Genomic DNA, 18,721 nt, shown 5'->3' with positions numbered 1-18,721 from the left:
GATCTGAATGGCAGGCCGAGGGGCACATTTTGGGTGTGAGCACACGGCTGTCTCCTCCTTGGTTGGCTTCTCAGCATGATCTGCAGTTCCACACACGGGAAAAGAAACCCTGCCTTCTTAGCCTGAGCTGGTTTGGCAGGAGAGATGTGTGATGAGAAAAAGACGTTTTCACTGGCCTCGTGTCCAGGTTATTCTAGTGAGTGCTTGCTCTTAATACAGTGAGGACGGGTGAATAGCTGCACATAGTCATAGAGAGTTTTATATGTTTGATTCTACACTCCACTGAACAGACACAGTCTGAAAGCCAAGTCTCGGCTCTATTTTAAACTCCTTGCTCTGGTAGCTGGAATTACCTTCTGAAGGAAATTCCATAGCTCAGTGGTGATAATCTCCTGCAGGCAAGTTAAACTAATTAGGGGAGAAATGTCCTAATTTACAAGGGAAAAGACAGTTGTCTTGAGAATAATTAATTTCCACTATGAAAAATGCATATATTAGAATGGTTACCTTCAAGAATTAATTACCTTGTCTTTGACTATTTGTCTTTCTGAAATGCTGCTTACTTCAAAATGTAATTAAAATATTTAACACATAACAGAGCAAAAATCATTGGCCTGCTGTTTCAAAGCCGGTGTGCCAGAAAGGAAATACCGGTTTATAAACCAACTGCGTATCTCATTTTAATTTCTTTGGTCAGGGACATTGGACATAGCATATATCTGAGATAATATCTGTTTTCATGCTAAATTTCCTAGTGAATGTGAGCTTGAACTGCCTTGTACCCTTTCTCTGGGTGGATAAAGAAACACTAAGGGGGAGTTCCCATCGTGGCTCAGCAGTAATGAACCTGACTAATATCTGTGAGGATGCAGGTTCGAGCTCTGGTGTCGCTCAGTGGGTTAAGGATCCGGCGTTGCCATGTGCTGTGGTGTAGGTTACAGATGAGGCCTGGGATCTGGCGCTGCTGTGGCTGTGGCTGGTGGCTACAGCTCTAGTTCGACCCCTAGCCTGGGAACTTCCATATGCTGTGGGTACAGCCGTAAAAAGACACACACACACACAAACACTAGGGGATTTTTTTCCCTCTCATGTGGCAGCTTCACTCTCCTCTTGATCTGTGGGTGCTGAGGGAGCTTCAAATGATGTGTTTCTGTTTTGGTGGCTCCACAGTCGTCCCCAGGCACTTGTGTCTTGGACATGCAATAGCATGCCATGGACAACGTCTCGGTGAGTTGGCAAAGGTGGAGACCATGGCTTCTGGTCCCGTGTGCTCTTCTAGAAACCTGCTGTTCCTTATCAGGAGGTAGAGTCTCTTTCCTCTCCCCATGAATCTGAGCAGGGCTTTATGAGAGAACAAGCTGTGGTGGAAGTGAAGCCGTGTGACTTCCTAGGCCAGCTGCTAGAATGCAGCATGCTTCTACCTCTTTCCCTGCACGTTCGCTCTTGGCATCAGCCGCCGTGTGCTGAGGAAGCCCACGCTCCTTGAAGCGGCCCTGTTTAAGTTGCTCAGCCAGCAGCTCCTGCTGAGATCTTAGCTAACGACCAGCCTCTACCCCCAAACATCCGAGCGGGTGGCCCTTTGGATGACTCCAGCCCCCAGCCTTTGAGCTGCCCCACTGAAGACCACGAGGAGCAGAAATGAGCTGCCTCCAGCAACCCCAGTCCAAGTTGCAGGTTGTGAACAAAGCTGTGGTAATTTGTTGTGCTACGGTAGAATACACGGTAAGAATGTGAAAAGAACGTGTGTATGTGTATGACTGGGTCGCTTGGCTGTGCAGCAGAAATTGACAGAACAGTGTCAATCAACTATAATAAAAAATTTAAAAAAGACAATGAAAATAATACTTTTTGAGGAAAATTCATTTGTAGCATTCAATTAACATTTGGGGAAGGAAATTTTTTTTTGTGAAATAAGGATCAGTCCCAAGCAGAATAAGTTTAAATTGCTGCCAACACACACACACACACGTGTGCACACACATGTATGCATACACACTCATCCCAATTTACAGCAACTTTACCGTCTGCATCCTGTTTATAAAGCAGGGCTGCCTCACCTTCTTATATTATTCAGGGCTCTGCTGTAGACCAACTGGAACATTGGAAAAGCGTTCTTTCGCTCTTGATTCCTCACAAACAGTTTTCCTCAAAGGCATAAAGAATATTTATAATTTTTCCCCTTGCCTTGGTTTCAAGGTCTGCTGGCGCCAGTCTTCAGAGGCTGACAGGCCTGCTCGCCTTCTTCTGGGCACTGTAAAACGCTCTCTGTGTGACCTGAATTCTCACGAGGAAGAGCACTGAACGGAACGGGATTCGGTCATAGCTCCTCTCCCCGGATCACTGGAGAGAGCAGCCTGGCAGCTCCACGATTTCCAGAATAAAACACACGTCAACCGTTTGCACCGTTACGTTCTTTAGAAATCGGTACAACAAGGGAAATAACAGCTTTCCACGCACCTGCGTCACCGTCACTGCCGTTGGGGAGGGAGTTCTGTGGTTGTGCCTGTACCGTGCTTTCTGATGGGGAGGGGCCAGGCTGCGTGGAGTGGAGTGCTAACAAGAGTGGGTCGTTTGGAAATGCCACCAGAATTTACCACCGAAACTGCCTCAACCTCAGCATCATTTCAAGAAAGTTCACCTGATGAACAAGCACTCCTCTCCTCAAGCACTAAGAACTGCCCGTGGCGCTGTGTTTCAGCCGTCAGCAGGGCACTTACCCATCCTCACAGCTTCCATCGTAGGCGCTGATGGAAACCCATTTATACCACTGTCAGCGTACAACTCCCCTCACTGACGGGACGGATGTTACTCTGGGGATCACCCTGTGGCTTTGAGCAGGAAGGTTGCTCTGCCAATTTGAATACAAACCGTTCCATTTCTTTGTCAGATATGGCCAAGGCACTCTTCTCGGCCTTGAGAATGATTTGTTTTTTCCAGGTGTTGACTGGTCTTGGGAGTTGACAACAGCTTCCTTTTATTTCAAAAGTGCACACTGACGGCAGGAATGCTGTCGCTCTCAGGGTGGTGGGCGTCTTGTCCATAAAACTACTTTCAGCAAAGGGGGCCAGAAGCTTGATGGGGTGTGAAGAAGCCATTCTTGCCATGAGGCACAGTTTTTAGAAACCAGGTACATTTATTAAGGTTCTTCTATACAGGAGACGATGTTTTACCTCTTGGCACACCACCCTTCTTGGGTGGGTGCCAACACAACATCCACACAGAAATCAAACACTTCGGTGGGTCCTTGGCACAGTGGGCCTCATGCAGGAAGATGACGGGCTGAGCTGTTCACGTGTCCCAGGAGCTATGGCCCCTGTGGCCATCGTCCAGCCGGGTGGCAAATGAAGGGGAGCGAGCCGGGACCTGGCCACCAGGTTCTTCCTCTCTGTTTTCTCTTCTTGTTTTTAGTGATTTCTGAGAGCAGGAGTGCCACATGCTTTTGCAAGTTTTGAAAACTCAAAAAACTGTCCTCCAGGGTCAGGCTGTCGCGTTAATGTTTGAAGTAGCTGTGGGCAAGAAACTTCGGAATGCTGGGGCCTGTGGGGATCGGGTAAGAGTGTGAGCTGTCTACATTTGCTCTTGTTTGTAAAAATTCTGCATTGGCCAAAGCAAGCAGGACCAGCTACGTAGTTGGTGGGGTTCTGTGAAAAATGAAAACGTGGAGCCCTATTTTAAAAAATCATTAGGCAGTTAAAGATAGCAACAGCAGAGCATGAAATCCAGGGTGGAGTCCTTCTGTGCATAGTCTGGCCTTTTCTAAAATGTCATGTGAATGGCAGGATATAGAGGAAGGCTTTCGTGTCTGGCTTCTTTCACTTAGCATCCTGCTTTTGAGGTTCATCCATATTGTTGCATGTGTCAGTGGTTCTTTCCTTTTTATCCCTGAAGAATACTCAGTTTTATGGATGTGTCACCCTCTGTTTATCTACCTGTGGATTGATGTTTGGCCTGTTTCCAGGTTTTGAGGATTGTGAGTAAAGCCGCTGTAATCGCTGCCATTCAGGTCTTTGTGTAGACATGTGTTTTCACTTTCCTTAAGTGGATGCCTAGGAGAGGAATGGTTGGGTCATGTGGCAAGTGTGTGTTTAACTTTGTAGGAACCGTTTTGATTCCCACCAGTAATGTAGGAGAGCTCCGCTTGCTCTGCGTTTTCATCAGCACTTGTTACTATCTTTCTTTTTCCCTTCAGCAATGCCAGTGGGTGTGCAGGAATGTTAAATTTGGATGTCCCTGATGACTAATGATTTTGAGCATCATCTTTTCATAGGCATATTGGCTATCTATGTCTTCTCTTTTGAGGTGTCCATGCCAAACTTTTGCCCATTAAAACAATTGAGTTGTCTTCTCGTTACTGATTATAAGTTACTTATGTATTCTGGATATGAGCCCTCTATTACATGTGTTTTGCAGAAATTTCCCAGTCTGTGAATTTCCTTTGCATTTTCTTCACTGTCTTTCAAAAGCAGTAACTTTTAATCTTGATTTTTTTTTAAAATTTAAAAGAAAATTATGCCTTTTGTGTCCTCATTTAGAAATCCCCATCTCATCTAATTTCCTAGAGATTTTTGTCCTCTCTTTTTTTTTTAATACTTTTTTTTAATTTTCCCACTGTACAGCAAGGGGGTCAGGTTATCCTTACATGTATACATTACAATTACATTTTTCCCCCACCCTTTCTTCTGTTGCAACATGAGTATCTAGACAAAGTTCTCAATGCTATTCAGCAGGATCTCCTTGTAAATCTATTCTAAGTTGTGTCTGATAAGCCCAAGCTCCTGATCCCACCCACTCCCTCCCCCTCCCATCAGGCAGCCATAAGTCTTTTCTCCAAGTCCATGATTTTCTTTTCTGAGATGTTCATTTGTGCTGGATATTAGATTCCAGTTATAAGTGAAATCATATGGTATTTGCCTTTGTCTTTCTGGCTCATTTCACTCAGTATGAGATTCTCTAGTTCTATCCATGTTGCTGCAAATGGCATTATGTCATTCTTTTTTATGGCTGAGTAGTATTCCATTGTGTATATATACCACATCTTCCCTCTCTTTTCTTCTAGAAATTTAATAGATTTAACCCTTTCATGTATGATGCATTTTGTGTTAACTTGTGGGTTTGGTGTGAAGTGTCAAGATTCTTTTTTCTCAGACTTCCCATTGTGGCTCAGTGGGTTAAGAACCTGATGTAGTCTCCATGAGGATTCAGGTTCAGTCCCTGGCCTCGCTCCGTGGGTTAAGGATCCGGCATTGACCCATGTTGTGGCATATCTGGTGTTGCCGTGGCTACGGCGTAAGCCTTCAGCTGCAGATCCATTCGACCCCCAGCCTGGGAACTTCCATAAGCCACAGGTGCGGCTGTAAAAAGAAAAAAAAAGGTTCTTGTTTTTTCTTCACAGAAATATCTTGTTGTTTGCACTACTTACAAAATTCTGACTTTTCTTTCTTTTTTTGTCTTTTTGCCTTTTCTAGGGCCGTTCCCGTGGCATATGGAGGTTCCCAGGCTAGGGGTTGAATTGGAGCTGTAGCCACCGGCCTACGCCAGAGCCACAGCAACACGGGATCTGAGCCGCTCTGCAACCTACACCACAGCTCATGGCAACGCCGGATCCTTAACCCACTGAGCAAGGGCAGGGACTGAACCCGCAACCTCATGGTTCCTAGTCGGATTCGTTAACCACTGTGCCCCCAAGAGAACTCCAAGTCTGACTTTTCATTTGGAAAATTTCAGTGAGGTCTGTGTTGATTTGATGCCTCTGCAATAAGATTATACTTTCTGTATATGTCTTTTGATCTCTCCTTGATTTGAATCATTGGAGAAGTGAGTCTGTAGTAGATTCCAGGATTGCTCAGCTGGTCACCATGATTCTCCAGTTGTCACAGACAAAGGAGAGCTAAATACTCATTTTCAAATGCATGACAGAAGATGCGCTTATGCAATACATTATTTGACACATTTTATCTTGCTTATGATGCATTTTGCCAACCTCCCACTCCTGGTGTGGTGACGGCCAGCGAGCAGATCACATCAGTGTCCCCTTCTTCCTGGGGACTCCGTTTCCCAGCCTCCCTCGCAGTTCGCTGTGATCATGTGGCTGAGTTCCAGTCATTGCAAAGTGGGTGGATGTCACACGAACCACGGGACTGGCCCAGGAAGAACCTCCTGTGGCTTTGCCTGCTTGGTTGGATCTACGTGAGCATGGCAACCACAGAAGCCAAGCCACAGATTAGAGGACAACCAGGTCACCTGGAGAAGAGTGAGAAATGCAGCATCATTGTGTTAAACCACTGAGACTCAGGGTTACCACAGCCAGTATTCCCATCTAAGGGAGGAATTCTCCAGTAAGTGTAGCCTGGAATGTGTCGTTATTCTTACCATCTTCCACTGGCCTGGCTGGGACGTTCTGCAGCATGACCCTGGCTCAGAGCTGGATTCTGCCGGCAGCCCCAGGATCTCTGTTTATCAGCGATGCATTCCTTGTTGCTCGTGGAGTTTCCTTAGAAGGAGAGGACCTCAGGCACAGGCGCCTCTTCTTTAGCTTCTGTGTCTATGGATAAATAATCCTGAGCATTCTTTAGTTACCAGTCTTCCGATTTGAGGAATGTGGGCAGTATTTTTATTGTTTGTGGTGGACACAATAATATACGCCCCTCCCCCCAAGGTATTTGTGTTCAGAGTCCCCAGACCCATGAATATGGAATGCAGCAGATGTGATAAAGTTAAGGGTTTTGAAAGGGGGACGATTACCCCCCATCTGGGTGGCGTATCCGGGTGGGCCTAACGTAATCCCAAGGGTCCTTATAAGTGGGGCAGGGGGTTAGAGTCAGTGAAGGAGACGTGATGGTGGAAGCAGAGGTCAGGTGCTATGCTGCCAGGCTTGGAGGCACTGGAAGGAGCCCTGAGCCAAGAAGAGATGAGAACCAGGACCTCTGGAAAGAGCCAGCTTGGTGACACCTTCATTTCAGGGCTTCCAACCTCCAGAAGGGTAAGATGAGCTTGTGTTGCTTTAGGAAACTCCGTGTGTGGTAATCCGTCATGGCAGTAATAGGAAACACACAGTATCATTTGGGATTTGTATTGTTGTTTCAAAGTATTTGAAAATCCTTATGTTTCCTCCTAGCCTCTCTATACAGCTACTGAGACAGAGGAGAGAAGCAGATAATAACTCTTAACATCCTAGGATAAGCCAGCCTGGGGGCTGACGGCGTTGTAGCTAAAGATGAATAAAGAAACTGTAGGTGAAGTTGTAATGACATTTCCAAAATCCTCCATCAATGGGCATGTAAGGTATTTACCAGGAATGATGATGTGGAATCCTGGCCTTTCATGGAGAAGTCCATGTTCTTTGTATGGAGAGTGAAGACTAGGTAATAATAGGAATGGTGGAGGTTCCTTGTGGTTTTGCTACTGTGGTTGCCATTTGTATTCAGTAAGTGAAATCCTATGGGTTTCCTGCTCTGCTGGGATCAGCAGTGTCTCTGCAGCACCAGGACACAGGTCTGATCTGGGTCCCTCACAGTGGGATAAAGGGATTCGGTGTTGCCACAGCTGCAACAGGAGGTCGCAACTGCAGCATGGATCTGATCCTTGGTCTGGGAACTCCGTGTGCTCCATATGTGGGGTGGCAAACAAACAAACAAACAAACAAAAAAAAAAAAAAAAAGAAGAGAAAAGAGAAAGAAAAAATGCCCTATAACCCCTTGTCGTTAAAAGTTAGGGATCTGCCACCTCAACCCAGCCTGCTTCCTTCCTCTTCTTTTTTTCACATGAGCTAGCATTCCTGAAATATTTTTGAGTACTTTCTGTTTGGGAAGAAAACAATTCAGTCATGCACCCAAAACATGGTACATGGGTTCCGGTACCAGTTTCAGTGTATGTGTGTGGGGTGACCCACAGGAACACAAGCAACTGTGGGACCTCAGGTGGGCATTGGATTCCGCAGGTTAAGGGCTCCATCCTACAAGACTGCTCTCCCTCCCCGGCCCCTTCAGGTGCCCAGTTGCAAGTCCACGTTGTTCCCTGTTCTGACCAGCTGGCTATAAATTGGAGCATCCCATGACCTCCTTTTGGGTCCAGTTAATTTGCTAGGGTGGCTCACAGAACTCAGAGAAGCTTACCAGCTTACTGGTTTATTATGAAAGGGTAAGACTCCAGAACAGCCAGATGGAAGAGATGCAGAGGGCAGGTATGGAGAGAGGACGGGAAGCTTCCATGCCTCTCCAGGCACCCAGCTTCCTTCCCGCCCCCCAGCTCAAAGTGTTCACCAGCCCAGAAACTCTGAACTCTGTCCTTCTTGGTTTTTATGGAGGCTTCCTTACGTGGGTGTGATTCATTGACCATCGGTAATTGATTCCATCTATAGCCATTCTCCCCTCCCCTGAGCTCTGGGGCATGCCTGGAGGTTCCAACCCTAATCACGTGGTTGATTCTCCCGGCAACCAGCCCCCATCTTCAGGAGAGTTCCTAAAGTCACATTATTAGCATAATACCAGGCACTTTTCCTGCTGTCTTCACTTAGGAAATTCCAAGTGAAGCTGTGAGCCAGGAACTGTGGAGCCAGGAACTGTGGGTGGACAAAGACCATATATGTGAGAAATATATTTTGGTCATCTTGAAAGTGACAGCGCTAATGGGCTGAACCTAGCCAGAACCCAATTTGGGACTTGAACCCAGCCTAAACCCAGATTGGGACCTGAACCCACGTACTGGGACTTGAACCCAGCTTAAACCCAGACTGGGACTCACAGTTTTAAATTAGAATCACTTCCCTGGTGTCTGGACCCTCGTCTGACCTTACAGGGTCAGATACTCTCTTACCAGATACCAAGGAGGAGCTACTACTCCTGGAAAGGAAGAGGCAGTCTTTTCCGACCCCCACTCCTCTTGAATGATAAAACTATAACCCACCTAATCCTTGGGGCAGAGCCTCCTTGCCTGCCCGCTTGCACCTCTCACAAGCATCCTGTCTTGATGAGTTATTTCTCGCCTATCACTTTGTCTCTCGCTGAATTCCCTCTGCGTGGAATCATGAAGAACCGTAACCTCAGTAAGTCCAGACACGGGTGAGTGATTCTAATTTAAAACTGTGCGTTCAAGTCCCAGTCTGGGTTTAGGCTGGGTTCGAGTCCTGGCACATGGGTTTGAGTCCCAGTCTGGGTTTAGGCTGGGTTCGAGTCCTGGCACATGGGTTTGAGTCCCAGTCTGGGTTTAGGCTGGGTTCGAGTCCTGGCACATGGGTTTGAGTCCCAGTCTGGGTTTAGGCTGGGTTCGAGTCCTGGCACATGGGTTTGAGTCCCAGTCTGGGTTTAGGCTGGGTTCGAGTCCTGGCACATGGGTTTGAGTCCCAGTCTGGGTTTAGGCTGGGTTCGAGTCCTGGCACATGGGTTTGAGTCCCAGTCTGGGTTCTGGCTGGGTTCGAGTCCTGGCACATGGGTTTGAGTCCCAATCTGGGTTCTGGCTGGGTTCAGGCCATTAGTACTGTCACTTTCAATCTTAGTGACCAAATAAATATTTCTTGTAAATCATAATATCACATATGGTCCTTTTTTAGTAATCACGTGGAATTATTCTTCCAAACCTGTATGAAGGAGAAATCCTTTGTATTAGAGACCTCGTGTCTGTTATGGGGACAACCCTTCTTTCTCTGTTTCCTGAACTTTCTAGGCAAGAAAATGCTCTGGCGAACACTGTGTTCCCATCTGATGAAGATCACTTTGAGCAAGTGATAAATCATTGCCATTGACTATAAATATCTGTTGAGGCTTTTTTTTTTCCACACCATTTCACATTTTTTATTGGATTCTGTACATCACTCTAGAAATCCAAGAATTCCATCTTCCAGATTTGCTCCTGAGACCAGATATGCAGATAAGCAGAGTCCTGTGCCCTCAGCCTCAACATCTGTTACAGAGCAGGGCTGTTTGTAATGGAAAGGTGAGCTGAGTGAAACTCACGTTGGTCTCACTGAGAAGGACCTGAGTCCCCCAGGGCTTTCCCCCTACTTGTCTGGAGGTGATATGTGTGCCTGAACTCTCAGAGAAATTCTGTTAAATTCCCGGGATTTGAGAGTAGAATACAGCTCCAAGTGAGCCACATAAAAATGCATGGAATAAATAACATCAAGGATCATCATTAAACATTTACCGAGTCCCCGCGGGCTGGCACGCTGTCCTGCTGACTTTATGCTGTCTCATCTCCTCCAGGGCAGACTCTCCACTTATGTCGCCTGCTGGAAGACAGTACTACACCTTCCCAACAGTCTTGGGAGACAGTACAGACTTCTCCTTGGCGTAGGAGGCCCATGCAAATGTTTTATTTTCTTTCACAATCAGGAGAAAAGGCATGATGATAATCCAGCATCGATAAGCTTTATCTTTATACAAAGGGTGGTAAAACCATAAAAAGAATCACATTGATATTAATATAAATATATACATCTACATAGAACTATACATAAAGTTATATGAATAATTTACATATTAATAATGAATAAATACAAAATTTAGATAGAAATTTATATATTTTATGATTGATTTATTTATAAATACTATACTGTATGCTGTATTATTTATATTAATGCTATAATCACATGCCACATTATATTAATACTTATACATTTATAGATTTGTAATTATACATAATATTTTCATATATATTGTATACATGTGATATATATTTACATATACATAATGTATGTGATATTTATGAATGTAATGATATATATGTAATTTTAATAAAATTACTTATATAAATAATCCCCTAGAATAATATTTATATAAAGAACGATTTAAAATAAAAATAATTATATAAAGGATGATCTAAAACCTATCATATACTGACTCAAAATAAGTATCAACAGGGAGTTCCCGTTGTGGCTCAGTGGTAATGAATCTGACTAGCATCCATGAGGACATGGGTTTGATCCCTGGCCTCGCTCAGTGGTTTAAGGATCTGGTGTTGCCATGAGCTGTCTCAGACAAGTCTCAGATCCCAAGTCTCAGATCCCAAGTTGCTATGGCTGTGGCGTAGGCCAATGGCTATAGCTCTGTTTTGACCCTGGGAACTTCCATATGTCATGGGTGTGACCCTAAAAAGACAAAAATAAATAAAAATAAAAATAAGTATGAACAAATTTGAAGAGATAAGAATCTCAAAGAGTATATTCCTTGACAGCAATGGAAGTATGTTAGACATTGGTAACATAAAGATTAGTGGAAATTTCTCAGATATTTAGAAAGTAAACATTGTATTTATAGTCTATAAGTGAATGAAAAGTTACGGTGGACATTAGACAATATTTGGAGCTGAATGGCAGGAAAAACGTGGCATATCAAACCTTATGAGGTTCAGTTAAAGTTATGAATAGAAAACAATGTTTGCAGTTAAGTGGTTAAGAACAAATTAAATCAACGTGGAAGAAATACTAAAGATATGAACAGAAATTAATAAAGCATAAAATAGGCGTAGACCAGAGAAAAATCAAGAAAGACAAGATTCGGAAACAAAGCTTGCATTTTGAAAACACTAATAAAATCTATGAATTTCTGGGAAAAGGGATCATGAAAAGAAAAGGAGAAACAGGAAACCAGTATCAGGAATGGAAGAGAGGAAGTAACTACACATCTGCCAGACGTTAAAAAGAAAGTAGAAATAACAACATACTTTTTGGCAATATTTTCATCTTTATTTTAAAATTTATTTATTTTTATCTTTATTTATTTACTTATTCATTTTGTTTGTGGAGTTTTGGGCCAGGGATCAGATCCAACCTGCAGCTGCAATTATGACCTATGTTGGAACCTGTGTCCTGGTGCCGTAGAGACACCGCCCATCCCATTGGGCCACAGCAAGATCTCCCAATCTTTTTATTTGATGTTTTAATAAAAAAAATTAATTTAATTTAATTCTTTGACTGCCTTGCAGTATACAGAGCTCCTGGGCCAGGGACCAAATCCGAGCCGCAGCTGCAGCAATGCCAGATCCTTAACCTTATTGTGCCGGGCCTTGAATTGAACTTGCATTCCAGCTCTTCCAAGATGCTGCCAATCCTGTTGCACCATAATGGGAGCTCCTCCCACTATTTTAAAATATTTAGGTGAAAAGGATGAATTTTAAGAAAACACTAAAAGAAAAAGAAATTCGAATTTGTACTGTGTGTTTTAAAGAAATTAAATTTGTAACTAAAGACCTTTCCTCAAAGAAAACACCAGACCAGATAACTGTTCTGCTGTTTAAAGAAATAGCGGCAGTTGTAGCTAACCTCTAGAACTTTGCCTTTTGTGTGGCGAATGATTTCACAAACAATCTCTTTGGTGGTGGTTGAATACTGATCCCCCATGTTCATGTCCACTGGAACCTCAGAATATGGTTATTTAGAAGCAGAATCTTGGCGGATGTAATGAAGGTATTAAGGTCAGAATGGAGGTGTGTTCCTACAGGAGGCGGGTAGGCCCTGCACCTGATGAAAGTGTCCCTGTGAGAGACAGCAAAGGTCATGCAGATACGGAAGAGAAAGCCACATGAGGACAGACGTGGATGAGTTAGTAGATAGGTTTGTCTGAGGACTGAAAGGAGAGGCCTGGCCCTTGGGTTCTAGATTCATCCGTCCTCCCTTTATCCAGATCAGGAGGGGGTTGGCTGGCGGCTCAGCAGGTTAAGGATCTGGTGTTGTCACTGCTGTGGCTTGGGTTGCTGCTATGGCTTGGATTCAATCCCTGGGCCATGCTGCAGGTGTGGCCGAGAGAGAGAGAGAGAGAGAGAGAGAGAGAGAGAGAGAGAGAGAGATCAGGGACTATCACTGAGGAATCCTAGGAGAGACTGAGTTATGGAAACCCTTCCCTCTCTCTTATCTTGCCCAACCTTGGGAACCCCAGGGGGAGCACCAAACAAACCCACGGTGACCTCCCGTAGGAGTGTCTCTGACCCGATGAGTCTCCGTCACGGCTGTAGAAGTCACTGCGCCTTAACAGTTTGACATGCGAGACAATGAACAGAAGCTCCTTTGTTGTTTTTCTAGGCAGGAATCATCGCCCGTGTTTCACAGAAGGGTCTGCGAGCGAAATAACCCTGAGATTGGAAGGTTTCCCCCCAAGTGTACTTTCTCATGGACAGTAATTCCGATGAGAGGTCTCTTTTTGTAGGAAAGCTGAGAAGTGCCACGTTTTCAAGGTGGCACTTTGGTATCACCACTACCCCCTCCCACCCAGAAGCCATGAGCTGGGTTCAGGGATGGCCTCTTGGGATCGCTGTAGGACCGAGCCTCTACCCGTGATCATGAGAAATAGCCTGCCAGTGAGCAGATCAGCCTGAGGAGATGGGGGCGTTCAGCCCAAGGAGATGGGGCTGTTCAGCCAGGTCTCTCCTGCAGGGCAGGCTGTGAAGATGGCAGAGGGCAGAGTTGCCTGTGGTACTCCCTGCAGATGGCCTGGCTAAGTGCCCTTCCCTCCGATCTTTACCCTCCCTCTCATCCCCCTCTTAGGCAACAGCGGGCAGATCTGAAAGGGCCTGTGGCGTATCTCAGAGAGAAGCTACTCTAGGCCCAGATGCTGGTACAGATCCGCCAAATAACCCGGTACCCTCGGGCTTTCTGTACAGCCCACGGGCAGCTTCTTCTTGCTCGGAGACTCTGAGGTGCCTTCTGTGACACCTGGGCCGTGCGCGTGCTGGATCTCCTCTCCAGATACTTAAACCGTCGTTCTCCCGCTTCAGCGGGAACATCCCCAAGGGAATTTGTTAAACATGCATATTCCCTGGCCACAGCCCACCATTCAGATTCAGCAGGCCTGGGATGGCATCCAGGAGAGCCTAGGCCTAACCCGCTTCCCCGGGGGATCCTGTAGCAAGTGGTCCTTCCTCCCTGGGCCACTGAGACGCACAGTCCTAAACAGTCTTGATTATTGGCCAGCTTGTCCAGGTGACCTGGGATTGCCCTCTGGAGGTGGAAAGAAGGCGGTCCATTTCCATCAGTAAAAATGAAGAAAGCTGGTTAAGCAGAGCAGCAGTCGCGTGAGATCATAAAACTATGTTCTCTTGCGTTGGACTCCCAGGTTCGTTTTGTACCAGGTGAGTAGAACCACCTGAGGTCGTCCAATTCCAGATAATAGGGAAGGAGGAGGAATTAAAGGTGAGGAAACATTCCAAATTTGCTGTTTTCTGAATGTTGTGCATTTTCTCCCGGACTCCCCAAACCCTCTTTTTTAAACACTGAAACTTGATATCTACCTTCGTTGTCTGCAGGACTCGTCCTGTAGTCTTCCCCAAAACCTGCTGTGGTGTGATGGATTCGGTGGTGTCTCTGGAGCCCTGGGATGCAGGTTCCATCCCTGGCTGGGCACAGTGGGTTAAGGACCTGGCATCGCCATAGCTGCAGCGTGGGTCGCAACAGCAGTTCAGATCTGATCCCTGGCCCCTGAACTCCATATACCATCAGGGTGGCCAAGAAAGAAAAAAAGAAAAAAAAGTAAAGAGATAAACAGCATCTAAGGGGCTTAATTTCTCCCAGGGTTGTCTAGGGCCATGGGTTTTAGTCTTGGAAATGTATTGAGAGCCAGAAGTGTATTTTGTCTTTTTTTGTTCTCCAAGGTCCTTGTGTAGGGTCAGCAGCTTGGTCTGCTGGCCAGAGCCTGCGCCCGTTTTCTGATTCACTGCTGTTTAAAAAAAACTTATGCTGCTTGGTAATAAAACTATATAGTCTTTCAGAACCTTGTTTCAAAGTTGTGCTGTTGCATGAGCATCCGAGGGGATTCACAGAGAAGAAAAACTATCTGGTGGCGGGGAGCGGGAAGGAAATGGGGGGTCAAGAGGAAAGATGCCTTATGGAAAGGTGGGTCTGTGGTAAGGAGACTGCGCCTCTAAATGCTGGAAAGCATATACCTTGGAGCATCAAGGCTGTGGCTCCTGATTTAGCTGGCCGGGGGGACAGAGTGCCCCAATGTTGAGAGTCGGGAGGGGCAGCAAAAGAACCAGCTAAGCACACTGAGCCAGAGTGCAGACCAGGGCATCCTGACCCAGTTTTCTTCGCAGCACGCGCCGCGCCCCTCCTCTCCATGGTGGAGAGACATTACGAGTGTTTCAGGGAATTTTTACACCAAGAGCCTGTCATCAATTTTACAGCTAGATCCACCCGGGGTGCTCCAATTCCAGATAATTCAGGGTGAAGTGGAAGAGAGCTTTGCCGTCGTTGCGGCCTTCGATTAAGCTGTGATCCACACACCAAAGGGGGGTGAGACGCAGCTTCATCTGAATGCTTCCTCCCTTCAGAAGATGGCCCATTACATCCGATTATGCGATATTATCGAGTCATTCATATGACGTTTGCCGAGTTTCTAATAATATGGAGCAGTACTCCTGAGAGGTAAGTCAGAGAGAGAGGATACAGCATTTTCTATGACAAGCAACCCAAACCTCTCCGTGGGGAAAAGGTCTAGAATAAAATATTTAAAAAGGTCAGTAGCAATTACGGCTAAGTGTTTGAGCTCTGGTGTCGTTTTCTTTTGCGTTTCCTCCAGATCTTTCCCTAACAAATAAACACTTTGAAAAATTTGTGGGGTTTTTTATTGAAGTTATTTTGATACTTTCCCCCACACTTTCCAAAGACTTTAAACACTCCTACACTTGACTCTGTTTGATCCTGAGTTTGGTGCCTACTTCCCCTAGATAGTGAACTAACTCGCATCACCCCCTGAAAAAGAAGACGTATCCGTCACAATCGATGAGTGACGGATCTATTCTCAAATCGTTTTCTTCTCTAATATATTCACTCCGAATGGATCAGCAACCGAACATCTGTATGCTTTTAAAAAAGCACCAGTTTATGGCACCGCTGTATCAAGAAGTGAAGTTCAGCTTCTCATTGCTCTGTCCTCAGACTCACCTCCCTCCCATGAGGTGTGGCCAGGTGTGGTCTGAGGGGGAAGTCCTGGGAGCTCATGGGCGGTGCAGACACCCAGGCCCTGCCCAGACCTGCAGATTCAGAGTCTGCATGTTAGGGGTACGCTGAGAGGATCGGTGCATCTGTTGCAACACAGCACAGTTCCCATGAGCTGCTCGCATGGTAGAACCCTTATGTGTGCGAAATTGGTGTTTACATTTAGGAAATGATTGTTGGTTGTGTGTGTCCAGAATGCCTGGGTTTACTATGTGTCATCTAGAAGAGTCCTCCACCTCCTATCCTTTCTATTTAGGTGTTTGCTTTTCATGACCTTGACCTTTTGGAAGGCTCAGTCCACTTTTCTTATATCAGTAGGTCTTAACCAGGTGAAAGGCATGAGTGAGGAACGCAGATGTGTTCCCAACATGCATTCCCCTTCTTTCCCAGCTCAGGCAAGATTTGGCAATGTCTGGAGACTTTTTTGGTTGTCATACCAGGGGGATGCTATTGCCATTTGGTAGGTAGAAGCCAAAGATGATGCTCAGAATCCTGCATGGCATAGGACAACCCCCTCCCCACCTCAACAACAGTAAAAGGACTGTTTGGCTTTTACAAAAGTTTTCAGTAAATATTCCATTCTTTTTAATTCTGTTTCTCTGCACTGTCTCCAGTCAAAAGGGAAAGGTCGGCTCCACCATCTGATGATCAGACTCGTTTGTCACTTACCGCCTGAAACTGAATCTTCTACTCTGTTTACCCCTCCCCCCAACTTCCACCTATTCCAGAGGTGAAGGGCCCTTCCCACCCCATTCGGTTAGGGCCCGTAAGGTGCCCTTGAGCAGACCATCGGTGGGTCATTAATGATGCCTGCCCCGTCGCTCGTCTAGGGTCACTTGTTTAGGGGGGCACTTGCCAGGCAGTCTCTGCTGTAGTTACATTTTGCTTTCACTTTCCATACTCTATGCCTTGGGCTTGATCCACTCTGTCCAGTGTGACCACCAATTTTAAATGCCTCTTTGGCCCCCAGGGCAGCCCTGAGTTAGCGTCTATAAATTATAGTCCTGGTTCAGTGTCCTTGGAGCTCACAGGCACCACTTTAACTACAAAAGAGAGTTCGTAGAAGAAAAGAAGCATTGAAAATAGCAAAAGAGACTTTTCTTCAGTGGTTACAGATCTAGTTGAGATTTGCTTTGTGCTGGAATTAAATCTTACAGGTATTCAGTAAATTATGACTCAGGAGGGGAAAATGTGGGTAAATTTTTGTCTGTGTGTAGCATTTGAGGCGGCTCTCTGTAATGTATGATTTAATCTCTACAATAAGGCATGCCTCCCATTTTGCAGATAAGAAGACTGAGGCTTACAGAAGTTGAGTAATTTGTATCACACAGACAGTGAGCAACACAAGTAGGCTTTATAAGTAGGCTGCTGAGCTCCAAAGCCCTCATTCATTCCATTATATCTCACAGCCTTCATGGAATAAAGAAGAATAAGTAGAATGGGATGCTTTAAAACAAATCCTTCATTCCCCTCAAACACATTTAACATCTTAGCTAATAATGCACATTCCAGGAAAATCAATTTCCATGTGGCTCCTCCATTCCTGCCCTCCAGCCTTTCCACATTCTCCTTTCCTTGTGTTTGGAATGTGCTTTCATTTCTTTGCAAATACAGATTCTTTCTCAATAGAGTGTATATCTGTAACTTATGTAATACTGTACATCAATTCTACTTCAAAAACAAAGCAAAACAAAACAAAACCGACCAACCACATACTTCTTTCTCTCCTGCAAAATGATGCCCAAGACACTGCCTTCATCTAATCTCAGATAAGCCCCACATGATCGCAAACCCAGTCCAGTCTCTCCCGCAACTGCCGAGGCTGAATTGGGTCTATTGGGCTATGTGCCCGCAGCTGCAGTGTGTGTGTGTGTGTGTCTGTGCAGTGAATGGGTAGTTTTAGAGGACTGTGTGTGTGTGTGTGTGTCTGTGCAGTGAATGGGTAGTTTTCGAGGGCTGCTTTGGGCGAAGCAGTCCGTTAAGCTCTGTGGGGAATATGGAGTTGCATAAGGTTCAGTCCTCGCCCTCGGGAAGGAAAAAGGGCATAGAGCCATAGAGCACAGATACTAAAACCGAGTAAAAGAATGCCAGGAGAGGAAGGGTTGGCTTCTTGAAAAAAAAGTGGACTCTGCATCTTGGCAGCTGAGAAGGAGAGGGCCGAAGGTGCTATGGCAAGGCCAGTGTAGAAGCAACATGCTGGCAGGCAGCTTGAAAAATGATGGCATGGTGGCTGGGGGACAAATAATGATCAGAGGTCTTGGAGCCCAAGGGACGTGTGTGTGTGTATGTCAAGGTAGGCTTCCAGAACAAAAATGGTAGGAATGGAGTCAGGACCACAGGAAAGAAGCTTTAGAATTCCATGTGAGCAAATGCAGTTTTATTCTGTAGGCAATGGAAGTCCATTGCTGATGCCCGAGGAGTACAACGTCCACATTAGACAATTTCTTTGGCAGTGATGCAGTGGGTGGAAGGAGGTGGATGTATGTGGTGGGTGTTCCCGTATCATTCATTTTGCACTTTTTTTTATCCATTTGTGATGAAACTGCTGAGGGCGGGCATTTCAATTCCTGGGTCTTGGCTTGCAGCACCCCCTCTTCTGCCATCCAGAGGGCATTTCCCATTGCCCTTCAGAGGATGGATGCTCTGTACCTATTGTAAGTCTGACAGTTGTCTGAGACCAGAACCACAAAGCTTCCTAAATTGTGGGGGCAACTTAAGCGTGTTCCCTGAAAAGGATGAACCACTCGGTGTGTTGCAGAGCAGGTGTGTCAGGTGGTTTCCTGGCTATGTGCTGAGAACTAT

At 45.6% G+C, this 18,721-nt stretch overlaps 1 protein-coding gene across 1 annotated transcript in view; it reads left to right on the top strand.

Moving 5' to 3' along the window:
• Positions 1-18,721, top strand: part of LOC110257727 (uncharacterized) — a 375,658-nt gene that overhangs the window by 90,622 nt on the left and 266,315 nt on the right. The window lies entirely within an intron of this gene.

Source organism: Sus scrofa, chromosome X, assembly GCF_054392235.1.
Source record: "Sus scrofa isolate SSC_HxYL_T2T_F1_AM1 chromosome X, Sscrofa_HxYL_maternal_Yorkshire_Landrace_v2.0, whole genome shotgun sequence".
NCBI classification, from domain to species: Eukaryota; Metazoa; Chordata; class Mammalia; order Artiodactyla; family Suidae; genus Sus; species Sus scrofa.
Note: the sequence above shows the minus strand (reverse complement) of the source record. Positions and strands in the feature narration are given on the sequence as shown.